The following is a 17,046-nucleotide window of genomic DNA, read 5'->3' as shown; positions in this document are numbered from 1 at the left end:
GACCTTTTTGGTCAAACGGCTCTGGGCCTGTTAGGTTTGCCCATTTTTGCACAATGCACTTTTTAAAATTCCAAGCACCTTCCCTATAATCTTTTCACTGAATAACGGCAATCCTGTATTCACCTTTCCCAATGCAATCCCTCCACCCTCACATGGGAGCTTGCCATACCCACAACCTAGCTTCCAAACACCGTTCTAGAACAGCATCCCTGTAGAGGGTGTCCCTAGACCCCATAGGCCGTGAGGCAATGTCTAAAATTCATAGAGCCAAATGGGCTCAAATAAATGCTCCTACATCAAAGGCTGCAACAGGGCCCCCCCCCCCCCTTTTTCTCCTTGAAGAAATGTGGAATAATTTTTCCAGGATGTGGGAAAATTCGAGATGGATGGATGTTTGTTACTGTTTTTCTCTTTCTCTGATGAACTTTATTTAAGGAAAAATACAGTAACAGCAGTTGGGTGTTTGAAATCGGTTAAGTTTAATAATTAAAGTTTTGGAGAATTTACATGCCATTCACATTTTACTGATTCCTAGTACCTTGTTTTGTGTCTGGATTTAGTGCCATTAAATTTCATCTGTGTACACGCTGACTCTATATTTTAGCGATCAAGTCTTTATACAAAGATCTGATGTTTCCGCGTATGAATATGACACATCATGTATTTTGTGCATGTTTATTTAAGCGTTTTGTTTTTAAATGTATCAACTAAATAAAAAATAAAACAAAACCATACCTTTGCTTGTTAGGGACGAAGCGCAAAATGTAATAAATAATAATAAAAAACAGACTACACAAGACAAGTTGATTTATTTTTTAAAACATATTTTTAAAATATTTAAGGTCCTTGGATTCTCATGGCCCAACATGCCATGGCATGTTTTTTGTTTTTTTTTTTTTTTCTCAGGACCAGGGCTTCCGTATCCGGGAACTCGACGTACGGCACAACCACGACCTCTAACTCTGGACTGTTTCGGATGGAGATGAATCTGGGTCCGATGTTTCTCTCTCCCATGTGTTTGTCTAGGTCAACACACACACCAGGACTGTACACCCTATCACATCAACCGCCCCTGTCCCATTCCCTGGAGCTCACTGACACCGTAAGAACTTGCAGAGAAACTCTCAGATGTTCTTTAAATGCGGAATATTCACTTGAGTACATGGTCTTTTGCACACGCACTGGGAGTCTCCTGCTGGGGAAGAAAAAAAAACAAACCAGGAGGTCCACAACAGGGTACTTTTTTTTTGTTTTTTATTTTTCATCTACCAGTGTTTACGGAAGAACTTGACCAGGGTTTGAATCTTAACTAAGGTTGGATCTAGGCCCATATACATGATCATGGTTTCTAGCTCTGCTGTTCACAGTTTGGATATTTCGGAAACTAGAAACCATTCGTAACAAACCAGCTGCGCACCTTAACGTTTTACCTGATTTTCTGTAGTAAAGGAATGTTGTCCAGACGCCTGTTAATGTTTTCAACAGAACAGCGTCGACGCATGCGTCCCTACCTCACCATGATGTGGGATGCAGAGCAGGGCTTGCGCATAAGCTAGGTAATAAAGATCGAGCGGACCATGGGGATGTGCGTGAAACGACGGCCGCAAGCCCAACGAGACCACAGGGTGTGGGTGGTCCCTGACTGCCACCCACTCGTGCTGTGTGTTGATCACTTGGAATGAGCCTATCGGAACCCGGTGACCTAGCTATGCAGTGGATAGCCCCTGGATAGATTCACTCTCTTAGAAAAAGACAGGATGTTTGAGAACAGGATTATAGTGCCAGCAGAGAGTTGTGCCCTTGCAACATTTATATATAAAAAAAAAAAAAAAAACACTAGCACTGTATGTGTATTAATAATTCAGCCATACAGGCAAGCCTATGGACCACTCATTGATTTTTGCTATCGTTGCAAAGTTTGGGGTCAAGTAAGATTTTTAATGTTTTTTTTAAACTAGCGAGGTACAAATATGGGTAACCACAAAGTTTTTTTCATCTGATTTAAAAAAAACACAGCGTAAAAACAGATATATTCAACAAAGTAGTGTAAATTTTAAAAATGACTTTTTCTCTTCCGGATTTTTAAAAATAATATATTTTTAAGATGCTCGTATGTGATTGGTCGCAAAGCAAAAAGCGGAATTTTTCAGTTGTCACATGATCCTTCCAGAAAATCATTTCATACACATTGCTGAATTTGGGGTGCAACTCAGAACACCATTAAATATTTTTTGGTGCGCAAACTGTAGGCATTTCATTTTTGTACTTTTAAAAGGACAAGCATTTAATTAAAAAATATCCCACTTAACCAACGCTTTTTTGTTAGCAACTATTAGATGTTTTTTAACTGTCACTATTGATCAATTTAAATATAACCTTGTTTAGAAAAAATGCTTACCCTTAAAGGGGTCATATGGACGGTTGGCCCCCCCTAAAAAAAAAGACCATTATTGTGTTTGTAATTGGATGGTACATGAAATTTTGTTTATTTGGCAGTTTAAAAGGGTTTAAAAAAACACTATACTGGTACCCACTTACTACCTGATGCTCCTTTATTCTCCGGCTTTATGCCCCCAACCACCTTTCTTTCCTTTACACTTTCTGAAACGCGCGTCGATTTTTTACAAAGCATCATTGTTCCTGACAAAAGCGAGAGTAATGCTCTGATTGCCCAGCTATCCAGTTCATTGTGATTGGGCTGAATTACCTCAAAGCGGTGATGATGGACACCTCTAACTTTACACCTGCTTGTTACCAAAAATTGATCTAGTGATCTCCGTGTCCCTGGTGCTTATGAACAAATAAACCAAGAAAAACCTCCACCATTAACTCTGTCACACCACACCAAACGAAGTTTAACTCTAAAGAGCACCAAAAGGTAACCAAGTGCATTAGTATGTTTATCATGGGGCCACACATCAAAAATCCAAAAGCAAAGAACATAAACTTAGCCCCAGGCAATCGGGATCAGACTTCCTGTAATCAGTGCCAAACACAAGAAACCACGACAAGCAGGAACCCCGAACCAGGGTGACCATTCAACATCCAAAACACTAAACACGAACATCCGCTGGGACCAGAAAAAAGCAGGTTACATGCAACAAGTACTCCCGTACAAACAATTGCAGAAACAACCAGGGTATTTAAAGAACGTGCAAACAAGGTAATTGGGTGACAGCTGCAACACAATGAACAGTGATGCGACAGTATTTTAAGTTCTAGTGTGGGAAATGTAAGTTCCCCTGAAGGAGGTGACACCCAGGGTAAAAAGTGAGACCTTCTAGTGGCCACACCAGAGAGACACAGAACAGACCCCCGTGACAATTACAAACTAGGCCATGACTTGTTTTGCATCCATGGTGACATAATTACATGCCTCACATATAATGACTTAACTGTAGGTGAGGTGTATGCATTAGGGTGGTGTGCCAACGTCGACACCGCGATAATTAAAAAAACCAGAAAGCCCCAATTTGGGAATTGGCAGAAATTACAAAGCAACCGAAGTGGCTGACTCATACACTGGCCCACAACTCGCAGCTTTGAAATCATCGATTTGGAAATTCTTAATAAATAGAAATGGTCAGCGTACAGGCTGTGAGAGTCAGAGCAGCTGTGATTTGTAGTCGCTTTCTCTCCCAGGATCAAGTAAACAGTCCCCCCTCGTTAAAATGTGTTTGCAACACACACCAATATTTGCCGTTGAAACTGTTTTGTCTGGGCACAGTGTATTTTGTAAACACATGTAATTACTGATTTCCTAGGTGTGTCCTCCTTTTGGAAGAAATAAACAAAGTAGTGGTGTCGCTTTCATAACGAAACCACACAGCATCCTCCACAAAATGGTGGCGGCGCCAGCACCAATACTAACAGCGAAAAATCAAAGTTAAGCCTGTGTTTGTACTTTTCCACAGCCGTGAGTACGCTAGTGGTCCCCCGCTTATGAATAGGCATAACGTTAAAATTCGTCATCGGAGAGAGTGTGCATGGAGGTTCTGAGCAGATCGTGCTGCGTCCCAATTTTTGCTGACCCGTAGCCGTTCTTGTCAGGTAGGCTCCAAAAAAGCACCAATTGCACATGCACCGCTGTAGGTGTGAGCCATGTAGCCCTACTCGAACACCTTCACACATCACGTTGAATAAAACTCCCGCCATAAAGGACAGCGCAGATGCGGTGCAAATAATTCTCTGGGCAAATTTGTCTGCTATCCACCCCAATGTATCTCATTCCTGTTGCGGAGTGGACCCCATCAGGCGAACGTTCCTATTCGTATAGAATACCCATGGGTAGTTCCCCTGCCGTCCGTGTCCTGTCCGTGTACAACAGTCCAGATTTGCTCCATGCGGTAAGTATAACACAGGACCTTTTGCAACTTTTTAGAGATGTCTTTATCTATGTCATGAAACAAGCTTGTAACAACACTCCAAAGAGAAAAGTAAAAACTTGACATCATGTTCCATATGACCCTTTTAAAAATGCTTATTGGTATAAAACAAAAATTATACACTTGGTGAATAGTATAAAAAAATTTATAAGCATATATAAGCCATGTTTGACTGCCGCATTCAGTCATTTGAGAGTTTTTTAGAGACTCTAGTAATGTTTAAATGTAAATGTTTGTTATCTTTGTAATATTCATGTCTTGTTTGTGGACACTTGAAGGACATTTTGATGTCTTCCACTGATGTTGTATGAACCAGCCTCAAGGTGTAAAGCTCAGTAATTGTGTCCTTGTGTTGTTGGTGTTTTGTTGACCCTAACCCGGTTTAAATGGTGCAGTCCTTTTCATATTTCCCATCACAATCGTGTGCTCTACGACATGGTCAGCTTGGCAAAATATGGAGATCAGACCAGGAAGGGGCAGGACGGGTGGAGAAACGAGGGATTTAGATGAGAAAAAAAAGATTGCTGGCTGAGTCAAAATTAGCTGTGGCTCAGATGAAATGAGGATTCAGGGACAGGGAGTAAATAGAGACAAAACAGTGAGAATGAGGTCCCTCAATAACCCACAGGTTGCACCACCCATCAAGCCACAAGATGTGAAGCTTTGCTGAAGATTCAGACCCCAGGTGAGTTGTTGTGGTTTGGGAGGGCGACTTTCAGGCGATGGTCCTTATGAACAAAAAAACACATTGAGGAAACAAAAAGATGAGGAGTCCATGCAAATACAACACCCCCCCCCAGGCCATGGGCTGATCTTTGATCAGGGGGGACTGCCGTAATTTATGCTATAAAGGTTTTCCACTGAACACGCGACTTGCGACTCCACTATAACGGCTGCCAATTTCTGCACTGAATAAATGTGCTGCAGATTTGCTTCATTTCGGGCTGTTTCACTTTCTGTTTTTGCATTCTGCCTGCTGCAATTCATTTTCACAGAAACGAATCTCTTTTTTGCATTTCCTGTTGTTCTCTGATTATCTTGAAAATTATGTAAAGGATATAGTGTCTGTAAGGAAATCCATTTTACATTCATTCTGTTGATCTACAGTACTCTAACAGAACAGTGGCTGTGTTTGGAGTAGCACACTACTATTTCTGCAGTAGGCCTGTATAGTATGAATAATGCATATCCACATTTTCTGTGCAAACATAAAATACTATGAAAAAATATGAAAACAAAACTTTTATTATTATTATTATTTTTATTATTATTATTAGAATTGTATTTAATCCGTCTAAGTTAAACTGGATTTTAAGGATTTCAAATTATCATCAAGCTGCATTTATTTGATCAAAAAATAAAAACAAAAAAGTATTTTTATTAGTATTGTGTTATATTTGTAAAGTTTGAATTTATTTTTCTGTATTTTAATATATATTAAAATGTACTTTATTCCTGTGATGCAAAGCTGAATTTTCAACATCATTACTCCAGTCTTCAGTGTCACATGATCCTTCAGAAATCATTCTAATATGCTGATTGGCTGATTAAGAAACATTTCTTATTATTATCAATGTTGACAACAGTTGTGCTGCTTAATATTTATGTGGAAGCTGTGAGACCTTTTTTCAGGATTATTTGATGTTCTAAAGAACTGAACAGTATTTATATAAATAATAGAATGAAATAAATAAATAGAAATGTTAACTAATAATAATTTCTTAAGTTCTTAAAAATAAAAATAATAAAATTAATAATAATCTTACTGACCACAAACTTTAATTGTAGTGTATATTTATTAATTTTTTTGTTTTTTTTTTTTTTTTTTTTTTTTTTTTTTTGTATAAATAACTCATCTCATAACTAAACATGATAATGGGGTCATGCGACAGCAATGAAATAACTGTATTGTTCTGAGTGGGTGCATTATGAAACTATTTTAAAAGTGTTTATGCTACATATTGTCACAAAACTCATACCTTGCATGTTTAATTCAACTGTGGCGTTCATCTATCTTCTTATACAGTACAAACTTAAAGTTCACATGCTACACATGGTACTGCAGGAATTTCAAGAGTAATATTTTAATATAAGAAATGTAAACGCACACTGTATAAATGATAATGCGTTCTTTCTCAGATACTATTTTTAAAACCAATACTGGCCAGTAGTCAGTGTGTGCTTTGCAGTTTGCATTAAGCAGTTATGCTACAGTTCCATTCCCAACATAGATTCTCTCTCTCATTTCCTTTGGCAGGAATAGTATTTTAATTAATGAGGTCACATATTTCACAATTAGAGCTGGGATATGGTTTGAGAGTCTTTTCCTGTCTCTAGGCACAGATTAATCGGCCTAATGCCTGCTGCTGGGGGTGGGGGTAGAGTGGGGAGGATTATGGGTAGTTTTAAATGTCTCAGGTGGGCAAGAATTCTGATTTACTGTGCTTACATATTTAACTGTTGAGCTTCTTGTATTTACACTGTCCATTTTAATGAAGACCAACTCCCAAAGGAGAGTCTTCTTATTATCATATTTGTTAGAGGCCGTATTTGTCGGGTACAAAATGCACACTCATCTGTAGAGCACAGATTAATAAAATCAAGTGTCCCAAGAGCTTTGCTTTTAGCCCAGAGGAACATGTTGTTCCTCAGTGGATGCTGTTTCATAGCTTGAGACTTAATGGAGATCTCAAAATGTTTTATTTACATATCAGCTTTATCCAAACCAGCTGATAAAAACATCACAACAATCCCACAAGCAATCCACACGACTCCAGTGATGGCCTGAGGGAGAATACTTTTTCAGCAAATTTTCATTTTGGGTTAATTAGGGCCCGAAAGCACCGATGGTGCGAGGACCCTCTTGGAATTGCTCCGTTTATTATTATTTTTATTGTTTTTTAATATGAACTAAAATGAACTAATTTGACCTTTATTGTGAAGTGTTACAGAGATATAAAATGATAGCATAATTGAGAATTATTTTGGTCTTGAATTTGATGAGAAATGTTTGAGTCCGGACTTGGGTGAAACCCTTGATATAAAAAGATTACTGAAATTACACATTAAAATCATTTAGCCAACTTTGATCTCTTTTTTGCCCCCATAATCATTTATTCCTGTCCCTTTTTTTCAGAGTAAACTGAACCCTCTGAATGTGGGACTCCTCCCATTCGAGCCATCGACCAGGACAGAAACATCCAGCCTCCCTCAGACAGACCCGGAATCCTGTACTTCCTACTGGTTGGTAGGTATTTCAAGTACTGTACTGTTAACTAATGTTTCCATACATTTAAAAGAGAGACTCTTTATTATTTCTCATTATTTCTTTAATAAATGTGTTATTAGGTTTAAAAGGATGTGATGTTTTGTCTTTAAAACAGCAGACTGTATAAGTTCAGATAGGAAATTCCGTTTTATGTATTCTATAGCTTAGTATAAATAATGGCATGAATGAAGATGGCATGAATCCGTTTTGTGTCTCTCTCTGTACTGTACTTCAGGTCAACCTGCTACATACCCAGAATTCTTCTCACTCAACAGAAGCACGGCTGAGCTGCGGCTGCTAAAGCCTGTGGACAGAGAGCTGTATCAGCGCTTCAATCTTGTCATTAAGGTCATTATATCATCATCAGGTTGTCTTTTACGGAGCAGCTGTGAAGATAGGAGGGGTTCATCTAACGCCCTGCTCGCCACCTCCAGAGGCGTTTATATTTAAGCATCAATAAGAGTATCATCATTTTTACAGAATTGCTGGTTGAATGTTTTATGACCAGACAAACACCTGCCAGTATTAAACTGCAGTATATTTCTGGGAAATATTCTCTGTCATATTGTAGCAATAGTATCAGCAATTGAAACACACTGTCCTGTATGTAAACACGCTATCACTATGGTTCTGTTTAAAAACCTAGTGAGCTTCTATACATAGTATAATTATTAAAAAAAAAAAATTATTACCGCAAGGCAACAGTGCATATATACTTTTGTGAAAAATGTACGGTTTCCACAGTGCATTGTGATAAACTTACAAGAGAAAGGAAATTATTTGTGACAAACTTACAAAGTGCTCTATCATTACAGTTCATTCAGTACTGAAAAATATTAAAAAGTTATTTTTTTTTTTTTTTTGGTTAATTTTTTTTTGATGAATTGAGCAAGAATAATGTTTATGTATTTATAATGTTTCAAAAAGATTTATATTTTAGGCATTTATAATGCTGTTTTTTTTTTAAAAATGCTATATAATGGTTTTCACACAAAAACTATTAAGCAACAGCAATTCTTTTTCAGCATTTCAGAAAGATCATGGTGACACTCATGATGATCATGTGAAGAATCAGCCAGTTTTCCATCACTGTAATACATTACATTTGTAAAAAAAATTCAAATTTAGAAAACAGTGTTTTTTGTAATTGTATTTTTATAATACAGTAGTTCACAATTTTACTGTATTTTTTGATAAATAAATGCAGCACTGCTAAGCATGAGACTTCTTTTGGAAATCATATTTCCAAGCCCCAAAATTTGGAACAGTAGTGTAGTTCTGTCTAAATTAAAAAAAAATATACTTATTTACCCAGTTTTGTGCTATATATTTTTTATCATTTTTTCTTTTATCACAATCATTAGTTTAGCACTAAAAAAAAATCAATCAATCATTCCGGATCCCCATGAGCTTTGTGCAAAAAAAGCGCTATTTGTATACCTCACAGTTTCTGCCTATAAAGAAGCGTTCCAGTTTTACACAGTTAGGATGCTGCTTTCTTTAGTAGGGTGGTAGACAGCGAGGCAGCGGATTTGGTATATTAATTTACATTAAACAACCATGCTGTATCTTTTAATTGAACTGGAGCTGGAAGAGAGGAAAGCAGAGGGAGAAATTGAAAAAAAGGAAGCAGACGCAGCTGGTGTCGTGTTGAAATGTATTCTGCTCTGTCATAGATTTGCGGTAGCAGGGTTTAACCAGCAGGGGTAATTTAAATGTTTCCCCCTCTGGTGAAACGATGCATGATTTGTGTTGTGTGTTGCTGTTGAAATGGATTTCGTCGTTTTCATAATAAGAAAAAGAACGATATGCTATTCTCAGGTTCGCTTCGAGGCTTGCTGAAATTCGCACAACCAAAAGCATAACAACAAAAAACATTGCTGCTGTCAACAAATTGACAGAAGTCTGTATGTGTGCATTTCAAATGTGTGTGAAGTGGGCTATTTGAGTTACTGAGCTGCAGTCTTTCATGGATTCATTAATGAAATCAGTGATAGACAGGGCCATCATAACTGAAAATGAAAATGGATTCAAGGAGATGCTATCCAATCTTCTTCCATAGTACAAAAGACCAATTTTGAGCCATTTTAGGTCCATGAAATTTTGGATAGTATTTTACACTTCTGCTGGAGCTTGACTGAAAATGACTGACAAATGAATTAAAATCCTTTGATAACAATGGAGAAGAGAAAAAAAAACATTTTTATGAATTAATAAAAAAAAACCTTTTTACATTCATTAATAAAAGTTTCTTACACTAAATCCTAGCACACTGAAAAATGGATTTATAGAATATAGAAAAAAGAAGTGTAGTATATGTTAATTATATCTATTATATATATATATATATATATATATCATATCATATATATATATATATATATATATGTATATATATGATAATCATTCCCATTACGCTACTATACTTTTCATCATTGTAGTGTATGTGCGCAAACCAGCAGATTTTTTTTTGTTCAAATTGAAATTGTCCTAGGCACTGTACCTTCAATTATTGCCACAGTTAAGTTTATTGTAGAGAAAATTTGAGAGTTTATATTGTTTAGTTTGGGAAAGGAAGAACAACTAACGAGCAGGGATGGAGAAACTGTCACCCTCTTCATGCATACAGCTATACTGCAGATTGAAATTCGGATGAGAACAATCAGGGCGCCATATTTCTCAGCGGCCTAAGATACCAGGGCTTCCATCGGAGTCTGCTCGGTTGCAACACAAGAATCTCAGGGAGAGCAACTCCCGGCCCCACTGGGCATAATCGCACGGATAATGAACATAGAGCCGAGGTGAGATGTTTCTCATGAACAGTGGGCCTGGACTATTTAGCATAATGTTGCTTCACAGTCTTGTCGTTGGAAATGGCAAAGATTACAAAAATCACAGATGGGTTTCAGTCTCTTCGCATATCAATTTATCTTTGTAGGCTGCCCTCAACTGGTGCAGGGCCACAGCCAGTAAGGTACCTGAGTGATGTGATGATGTGTGCCCTTTTCTTTTCTTTTCTTTTGCTTTTCTTTTCTTTTCCATTTTTTCTTTCTTTGGCTTTTCTTATTATAGTATTATGATAGTATATTATATTCATAATATAATGGTTGACAAATGCAGTTTTCTTTCCTTGATGCTGTGTTTCGCTATTAATACAGGACGTTGGGAGCATGATCATACTGAATAGATTGTCTCTGTGTATCCAATAGGCTTTAATTTGTCACAGCTGTAAGTTCATATGTTTGTTACAGCTTATATTTTGCTCCGTTGAAATAGGTGGTAATTGAGGAGACCAGATCCGCTTCTAGAATAGTATTTGACTGCCACAAAACAATTGCAATAGCAAAAATAAGTTAAGCATTATGTCCTTTTTTTGACATATGAGTTAAAAGTATATTTATAGATTTCCTTAAAAAGAGTTATTGTAAAATGTATATACAAATGTTACCCAGTGTGTATGCGCTGGGTTATACATAGTGGTAAATAAATGGAGAGAGGGAGAAATCACATTATTTTTATTATCTGATAGGAAGCTTGAGAATCAGGAAAAATCATAGCTACTTTGCAAAAATTATTTGTATGAATAAAGAAAGATACCAGATTTAGCATAAGGTGGGGGTGATTATTTAGAAATGTATTTTATAGTCAAAATAAATAAATAAATTAGAATGTATATGAATATTTTTTTTTTATTTTATATACATATAGCAATATTTTATAATAACAAATCTCTTTCTGTCTATAACTGAAAATTAAAACAGTAGATGAGTATAAATTCCATTAGAAACACTACGAGTGCACGTTGTATTGGCTAGTACAAACAGGCTTGTACGGTATTTTGTATGATCATTTTTAAAGTCGCATGGCGCATTTCTGTTCGGAGTATTAAAATATGCCTGTACTTCATTTTCCTTCTGCTAGATTTATACATAAAGATTTTCCAACAAGGCAGGTAAAACTGTTGGTAATTTGCTGGGGAGGGAGCTTGGCATGCTGCAGACTAACATGGGGTGGTCGAGTGACATCTCTGGAGTGTGTACTGCAACCTGAGGATTGCGTGACCGGCATGGACCGGTTTGGTATAATGTGGATTGGTGATGTTCATTGCGCTCTAGAATGAGTAGTGATAGTAATTCTGGCAGTTTGAGACGTTCTCATCATTGTTTGTTTTGTGAATGAAGACAAAAGATCCTAATGTCTGGAAGATGCACTCTTGAATGACTATCACCCTCGCATCTTCTCGCGTCAGGCATCTACTGGCTTATCACACGTACCTACTCTTCTGAAACCAGTTGACCGAGAGATACAACTACTAGCACCTTAACGTAGCGCTGGCTATCAATCACAACCTACTGTACACATACTTTAGCCTGTTATGAAACGCTCCTGTGTGGAGGCCGTGTCCTCGTATGAGCGCCTTGACACCACTAAAATATTGCATTTTCATCTATCTCCTAAAATCACAAGAACAAGCATTTGTTTATTTTGTATATATAAGAAAATTAAAGGCCTTTTTAGGAGCTCAATTAAATTATTTTGCATTGTTAACGTTATTTTCATGCCATTATTTAAGGACTTTTTATGTATTGAAATATCCTATATTATTATAATTGGTAGTGATTCTCGTTCTGTAGTTTTTCCAATGTCATTTGTAATGATATATTAGAGTGATAAAAGGTTAGTAATAATATTAAAGTAATAAAAAAAAGAAAAAAAAAAGAAAAAAAAAAAACCTAATTGAAATATATTTAGGCTATGTTTAATTATATAATAAATGAAAACTGTGATTTTAAAGTATAGACATGTTTTTAAATTAGGGATCTGCTGTATTGACGGCGGTTTAACGGTGCCAGTGATCCTCAAAATCTGGCTCTCGGAGATGGGTCCACTTTCCTGGCGAGTTTAGCTCTAACTGCCTTAATAAAAAACACACGGAGTTTGGGCTAATGCAATGTATTCAGATCATTAGTAAATCACAGGTAGAGTTGTTTTGATAACATGTTTAAATAAACACTGATTAACCTGATCTGATTGGCCATTGAGTTTGTGAATAGCAACAGATATGTATGTGGATATGGCTTACAGTGGATCTAACTACTCGGACGAGAAACTTGTTGGTTTTCCGAGCCCGCGTCAAAATGTTAATTTTTTAAAATAACAAGCTAGCCTAGCAGTTTTGCACTGAGGTAGGCCTGCTATTTATATTGCTAATAGAGTCTTCAAAGGGCGCCTAGGAGGACTTCTATTGTGAGTTTTCGTTTTTGTCATGCTAATTTGTTAATTAATTGAAAAATATTGTAGTAGTATGGCTGCCATTCATTTTTATTCTTTTTATGTATATTTATTTTATTATGTTGTTTCTTTTTCTCGAGGTGCATGATAATTCGACGATCTGTTAATTCAGGGTTCTGTTGGTGGCGGCTGTGGTTCTGTAATCCAAGTAGGCTGGTTTGCAGACTGTTAAAATAAACCCATGTAAAAATACACTATTTTGGTATGGACTATTTGTAATTGGGTTCATAGACACTCAGTTATATTGTGGCTAATGTTTTTTGTTACGTGTCCTGTGTCGTTTTTTTATTTGGTATTAGTTTATTATGCTTTTTTTTCTTGCTCTAATTTTTTTTTCCAGTCTATTATTTATTTAATACTAATTTAATGTCTATATCGTTATCAGTTACTTGGTTAATGTTGCAGATAATGAGCTGTTGTCGGTCGGTGAAATGAACAAAAATGAGCAGATCCATAGTTTGAAAATGCATTTTTAATATAGGCATAAGGATAAAAAAAATATGTATTCTAATAGAGAGAGAGAAGGACAGTTAGAGAGATTTTAAGTTGATATATCAGGCAAAGAAGTTTATTACTTTACCCTGATTTTCAGACTATTATATGTCTAACAAAATACAGTTCAGGGCGTGCTCTGTAATAATTCATTGCACATGATTATAAGCGTGTATACCTATGATAAACAACATAGATTTTTGAAAATTGGGAAATTTTATTAATTTAAAGAAATACTACTTATGTTAGTGAATTTTATTTACCGGAAAATTCAGCTTGATACAACTATTTAAATTAAGAGCAATATGTCTTAACTATATAGTGATATTTGTACTGGCAGAGGAGGCACACCTGTGATCTTTATGCCTACAAGTTCCTGTTCAGCTCATGTCTCTTCTCTCATTGAAAAATGAAAGACTTATGGTCAGCTTTAGTTCAGTCTCTTGCAGTGCTTCTGTCCTCTTTAGAGCTTAATTATCTGCTCTTCTAAACAGCCTGGTTCGAGGTAAGGCGATCTGTCCTAGCATCTTTTTTGGGACATCCTTCTGCGCATGAGGCCAAAACAACCCCCACCATCCCCCCACCCGTCTCTAGCTTTATTAACAACAAGGCAATGTTCTTACTCTTAAGATTAATATTTCTGTATTGAACAGCAAGTCTCATGCATGACAACTATTTGCTCTGAAGTAGACAAAAGCAAAAGCGATCGAAACAATGCGTTGTGTTCAGTATGTGATAGTGTCTCTTCAGGGACTCTGTCCATTGATTGGTTCTATTGATCTGAGATTTGGGCTCAAGTGTCTCTGATCTTTCAGTTCCAGAATCCCTCATCTCCAAGGAGAAGTATTAAAAAGACAGCTGGATCACAGAAGGAACATTTGAGTTGCAGTGTTTGATCATTGTTTAATATGAGATGGTGTAGGTGTTCATCTTTGACCGGTTCAGTTGGGGGTGTCCCCGTTTGGGGATGATGTGCATCAGGGCACACGAATGAACCCAGAAGTAGGCCCGAGATGAAGTCCTTCTGTATTAATAAGTTAATTATGTTTAATTAAGGAATTTATGTCAGCCCTCAGTAATGGAGTTATGAGTGATGAGAATAATGACATATATGGTTTATCTTTGATCATGGCCAAGGACTATGCACGCTTTTTCTCCTTCAACCACTGTTTGCAGCCCGTTTTGCATGTGTGTTCTTGGATCATTGTCACGGTTGGGAAGGTAAAACTTCTTCCCATTGACAACTTTCTGGCAGAGGGGGCAGCAGATTTTTCCTCAAGAATTTGATGGGATTTTTGCCCCTTGACCATTTTCCTTCTATCCTGACAAAGTGTCCCAGTCCCTGCTGCAGAGAAAACACCCCCATAACGATGATATATCACCACGCTCCATGGCTTTAGGCTGGGAATGGTGCTATTTGGATAGTGAGCTGAATTGGATTTCGGCCCCAGAACAGATCGTTTGGTGTTGAGGCCAAATAATTAAATTCAAGTCTCATCTGCCGATTAGAATCTATCAAGTTGCATTTGGCAAAACTCGCGTTGTGACTGCATGGTTCAAAGCAACACAATGTGATTATTTTAAAGGGGGGGTGAAACTTTTATATACCCGTCAGATATACACATAGGATTAAAAGTGGATCGTTATGAAAAATATGATGATTTAAAATGCATTTACAAGGACAGGAAAAAAAAAAACACTTCTGGGCTGCCAGTAACAACAAAGTTTAAGAAGCAGAAAAAAACCATCGGATAAATTAAGGCAAGCGCGAATGAACTGAATTGATTTAGTAATTTAGTTCAAAAGGAGGGAAAGAGGATAGAAATTTTAAAATGCATTAAGTTTTCTAAAAGCTTTTGTGTGTGTGTGTGTGTAAATGCAATTAGTTTGTTTTTAATAAATGTCATGTTGACCTTAATTTGGATTAAGGAGAATGCGAGGAATGGCTTTATAGCATTTACATATGTCACATTATGACATAGACCACTGGCTTTGGCGGCACTCATAGTTTAAAATTTTTGGAATGGCCCAATCAACTCGTACTCGCGACTGGACAGCCGCCCCTGGGCTCACGGTGAGATGTGGTGCTAATTAATAGTTCTGATAATAAGTGTTAATCGCATTTGAACGGTCCCTAACAATAGTCTTGGCTTTACTTATCAGCACACGAAAAAAGTAGGACTCCCAATGCCAATTTAATATAGTTATTTCTTTATAAAGAAGCAAACAGGCTGAAACAAAATCAGGAAAGGAAATGCATGGGCTAGTGATTTATATAGACCTGAAGAGAGACACAAACACAATCCACAACTCGCACTGTTCCCTGGGCAGTGTGTTTTTAATGGGGCTAAGTTTCATCGTCCTATTGTGAAAAAACGCGGTCCATCTATCACCTGCACTGGCTCAGATTGTACAACAAACGCTGTATGACTTTATTCATGTGCAATGCGTAAAAAAGTTGAGTATGATTGCGGCATGATGTCAGAGAAGAACGGCATTTTTCATTCGCCAAAGCAACCTTTCAGTTAAGCAGTTCTTAAAAGAAACCATTTTTTCCTTAGATTGGAAGACATTTTATGATCAGCACAGATCGAAACCTTTTTGCTCTTTGTAAAGGAACGTTTTGTAGTGCAATGAAAAACACTGTATGGATGTTAAATAGTCCTGCAGCGGAATAGGAGCAAAATGAAAGAAGCGTGTGGAATGCAAAAAGAGATGTTTAGCTCAAAGTTTGAGCTGACTGCAACGTCTTCATAAACGTATAGAGAATGGTGACCGACGTTTTCCATAAATCTGGCCAAAAAGTAAAGTAAAGGTTGACACAAAATGTGAGTTTGGTTCTATAGACTATTACGCTTTTAAAAAGTCTATTTTTTGGAGTGAGGATGAAAGCTGTTAATGCAGTGTGGCTTTGGCACCCCCCTCCCTCCCTTGGGCTTGTGAGGGGCACGGGTACCATCACAGAGCGATCATTCCGCGCAACTGGCTCGGACTGTCGTCTCAGGTTTCGCTTGGCAAATCACGTTGATCCCTCTAGACAGGCCAACAGGTTTGAATTCGCCATCTAGGGCGATTTCTGTTGACTCTGACCGCCCTAACTGACAATTCACCTTTTCCCCTTTCCCTCATCCTCAGGGGGGAATGTATCCTCCCTATTTCATTGCAGCAAACAACGGCTGAAAAGAAAAATCGAAACTTAAAATAATCTTTTTAATTTGCTAGCATTAAACAATGGGACAACTGCTGCTTAAGTCTCCTGCTTATGTCAGTAATCTCACGAGGTTATCTTCTGGCTGGAGTTTACCATTTTTATACTTTCATTGGCCTATATGCAAAATCCATTTAGGCTCAGTCACAGTCAGAGGGGAAAAAGATGCTCTTTAAATTACGATTAAACCGGGCTGAAATTTTCTGGGTGAACCACTGAGGATGTTTGTCACGCTCTGATTTTTGTGGTGGAAGTTCTTGTAAGAAACCAATGCGAAGTTTTTAAATGTCACTGAGAGATCCGGTCGGAACACTGTATGTGTTCGATGCTTTCTTGGAGCGTTACACTATACTACTGTCTCTTCAATTTCCTCTCTTTTTTATTTGCTAATCACGCTACTC

General features: G+C 37.3%; 1 pseudogene; it reads left to right on the top strand.

Moving 5' to 3' along the window:
- The window catches only part of LOC109044957, a 115,434-nt pseudogene that overhangs the window by 25,342 nt on the left and 73,046 nt on the right, over positions 1–17,046 (top strand).

This window comes from Cyprinus carpio, chromosome A13 (assembly GCF_018340385.1).
Source record: "Cyprinus carpio isolate SPL01 chromosome A13, ASM1834038v1, whole genome shotgun sequence".
Classification (NCBI taxonomy): Eukaryota; Metazoa; Chordata; class Actinopteri; order Cypriniformes; family Cyprinidae; genus Cyprinus; species Cyprinus carpio.
This window is presented reverse-complemented; position numbering and strand designations above follow the sequence as displayed.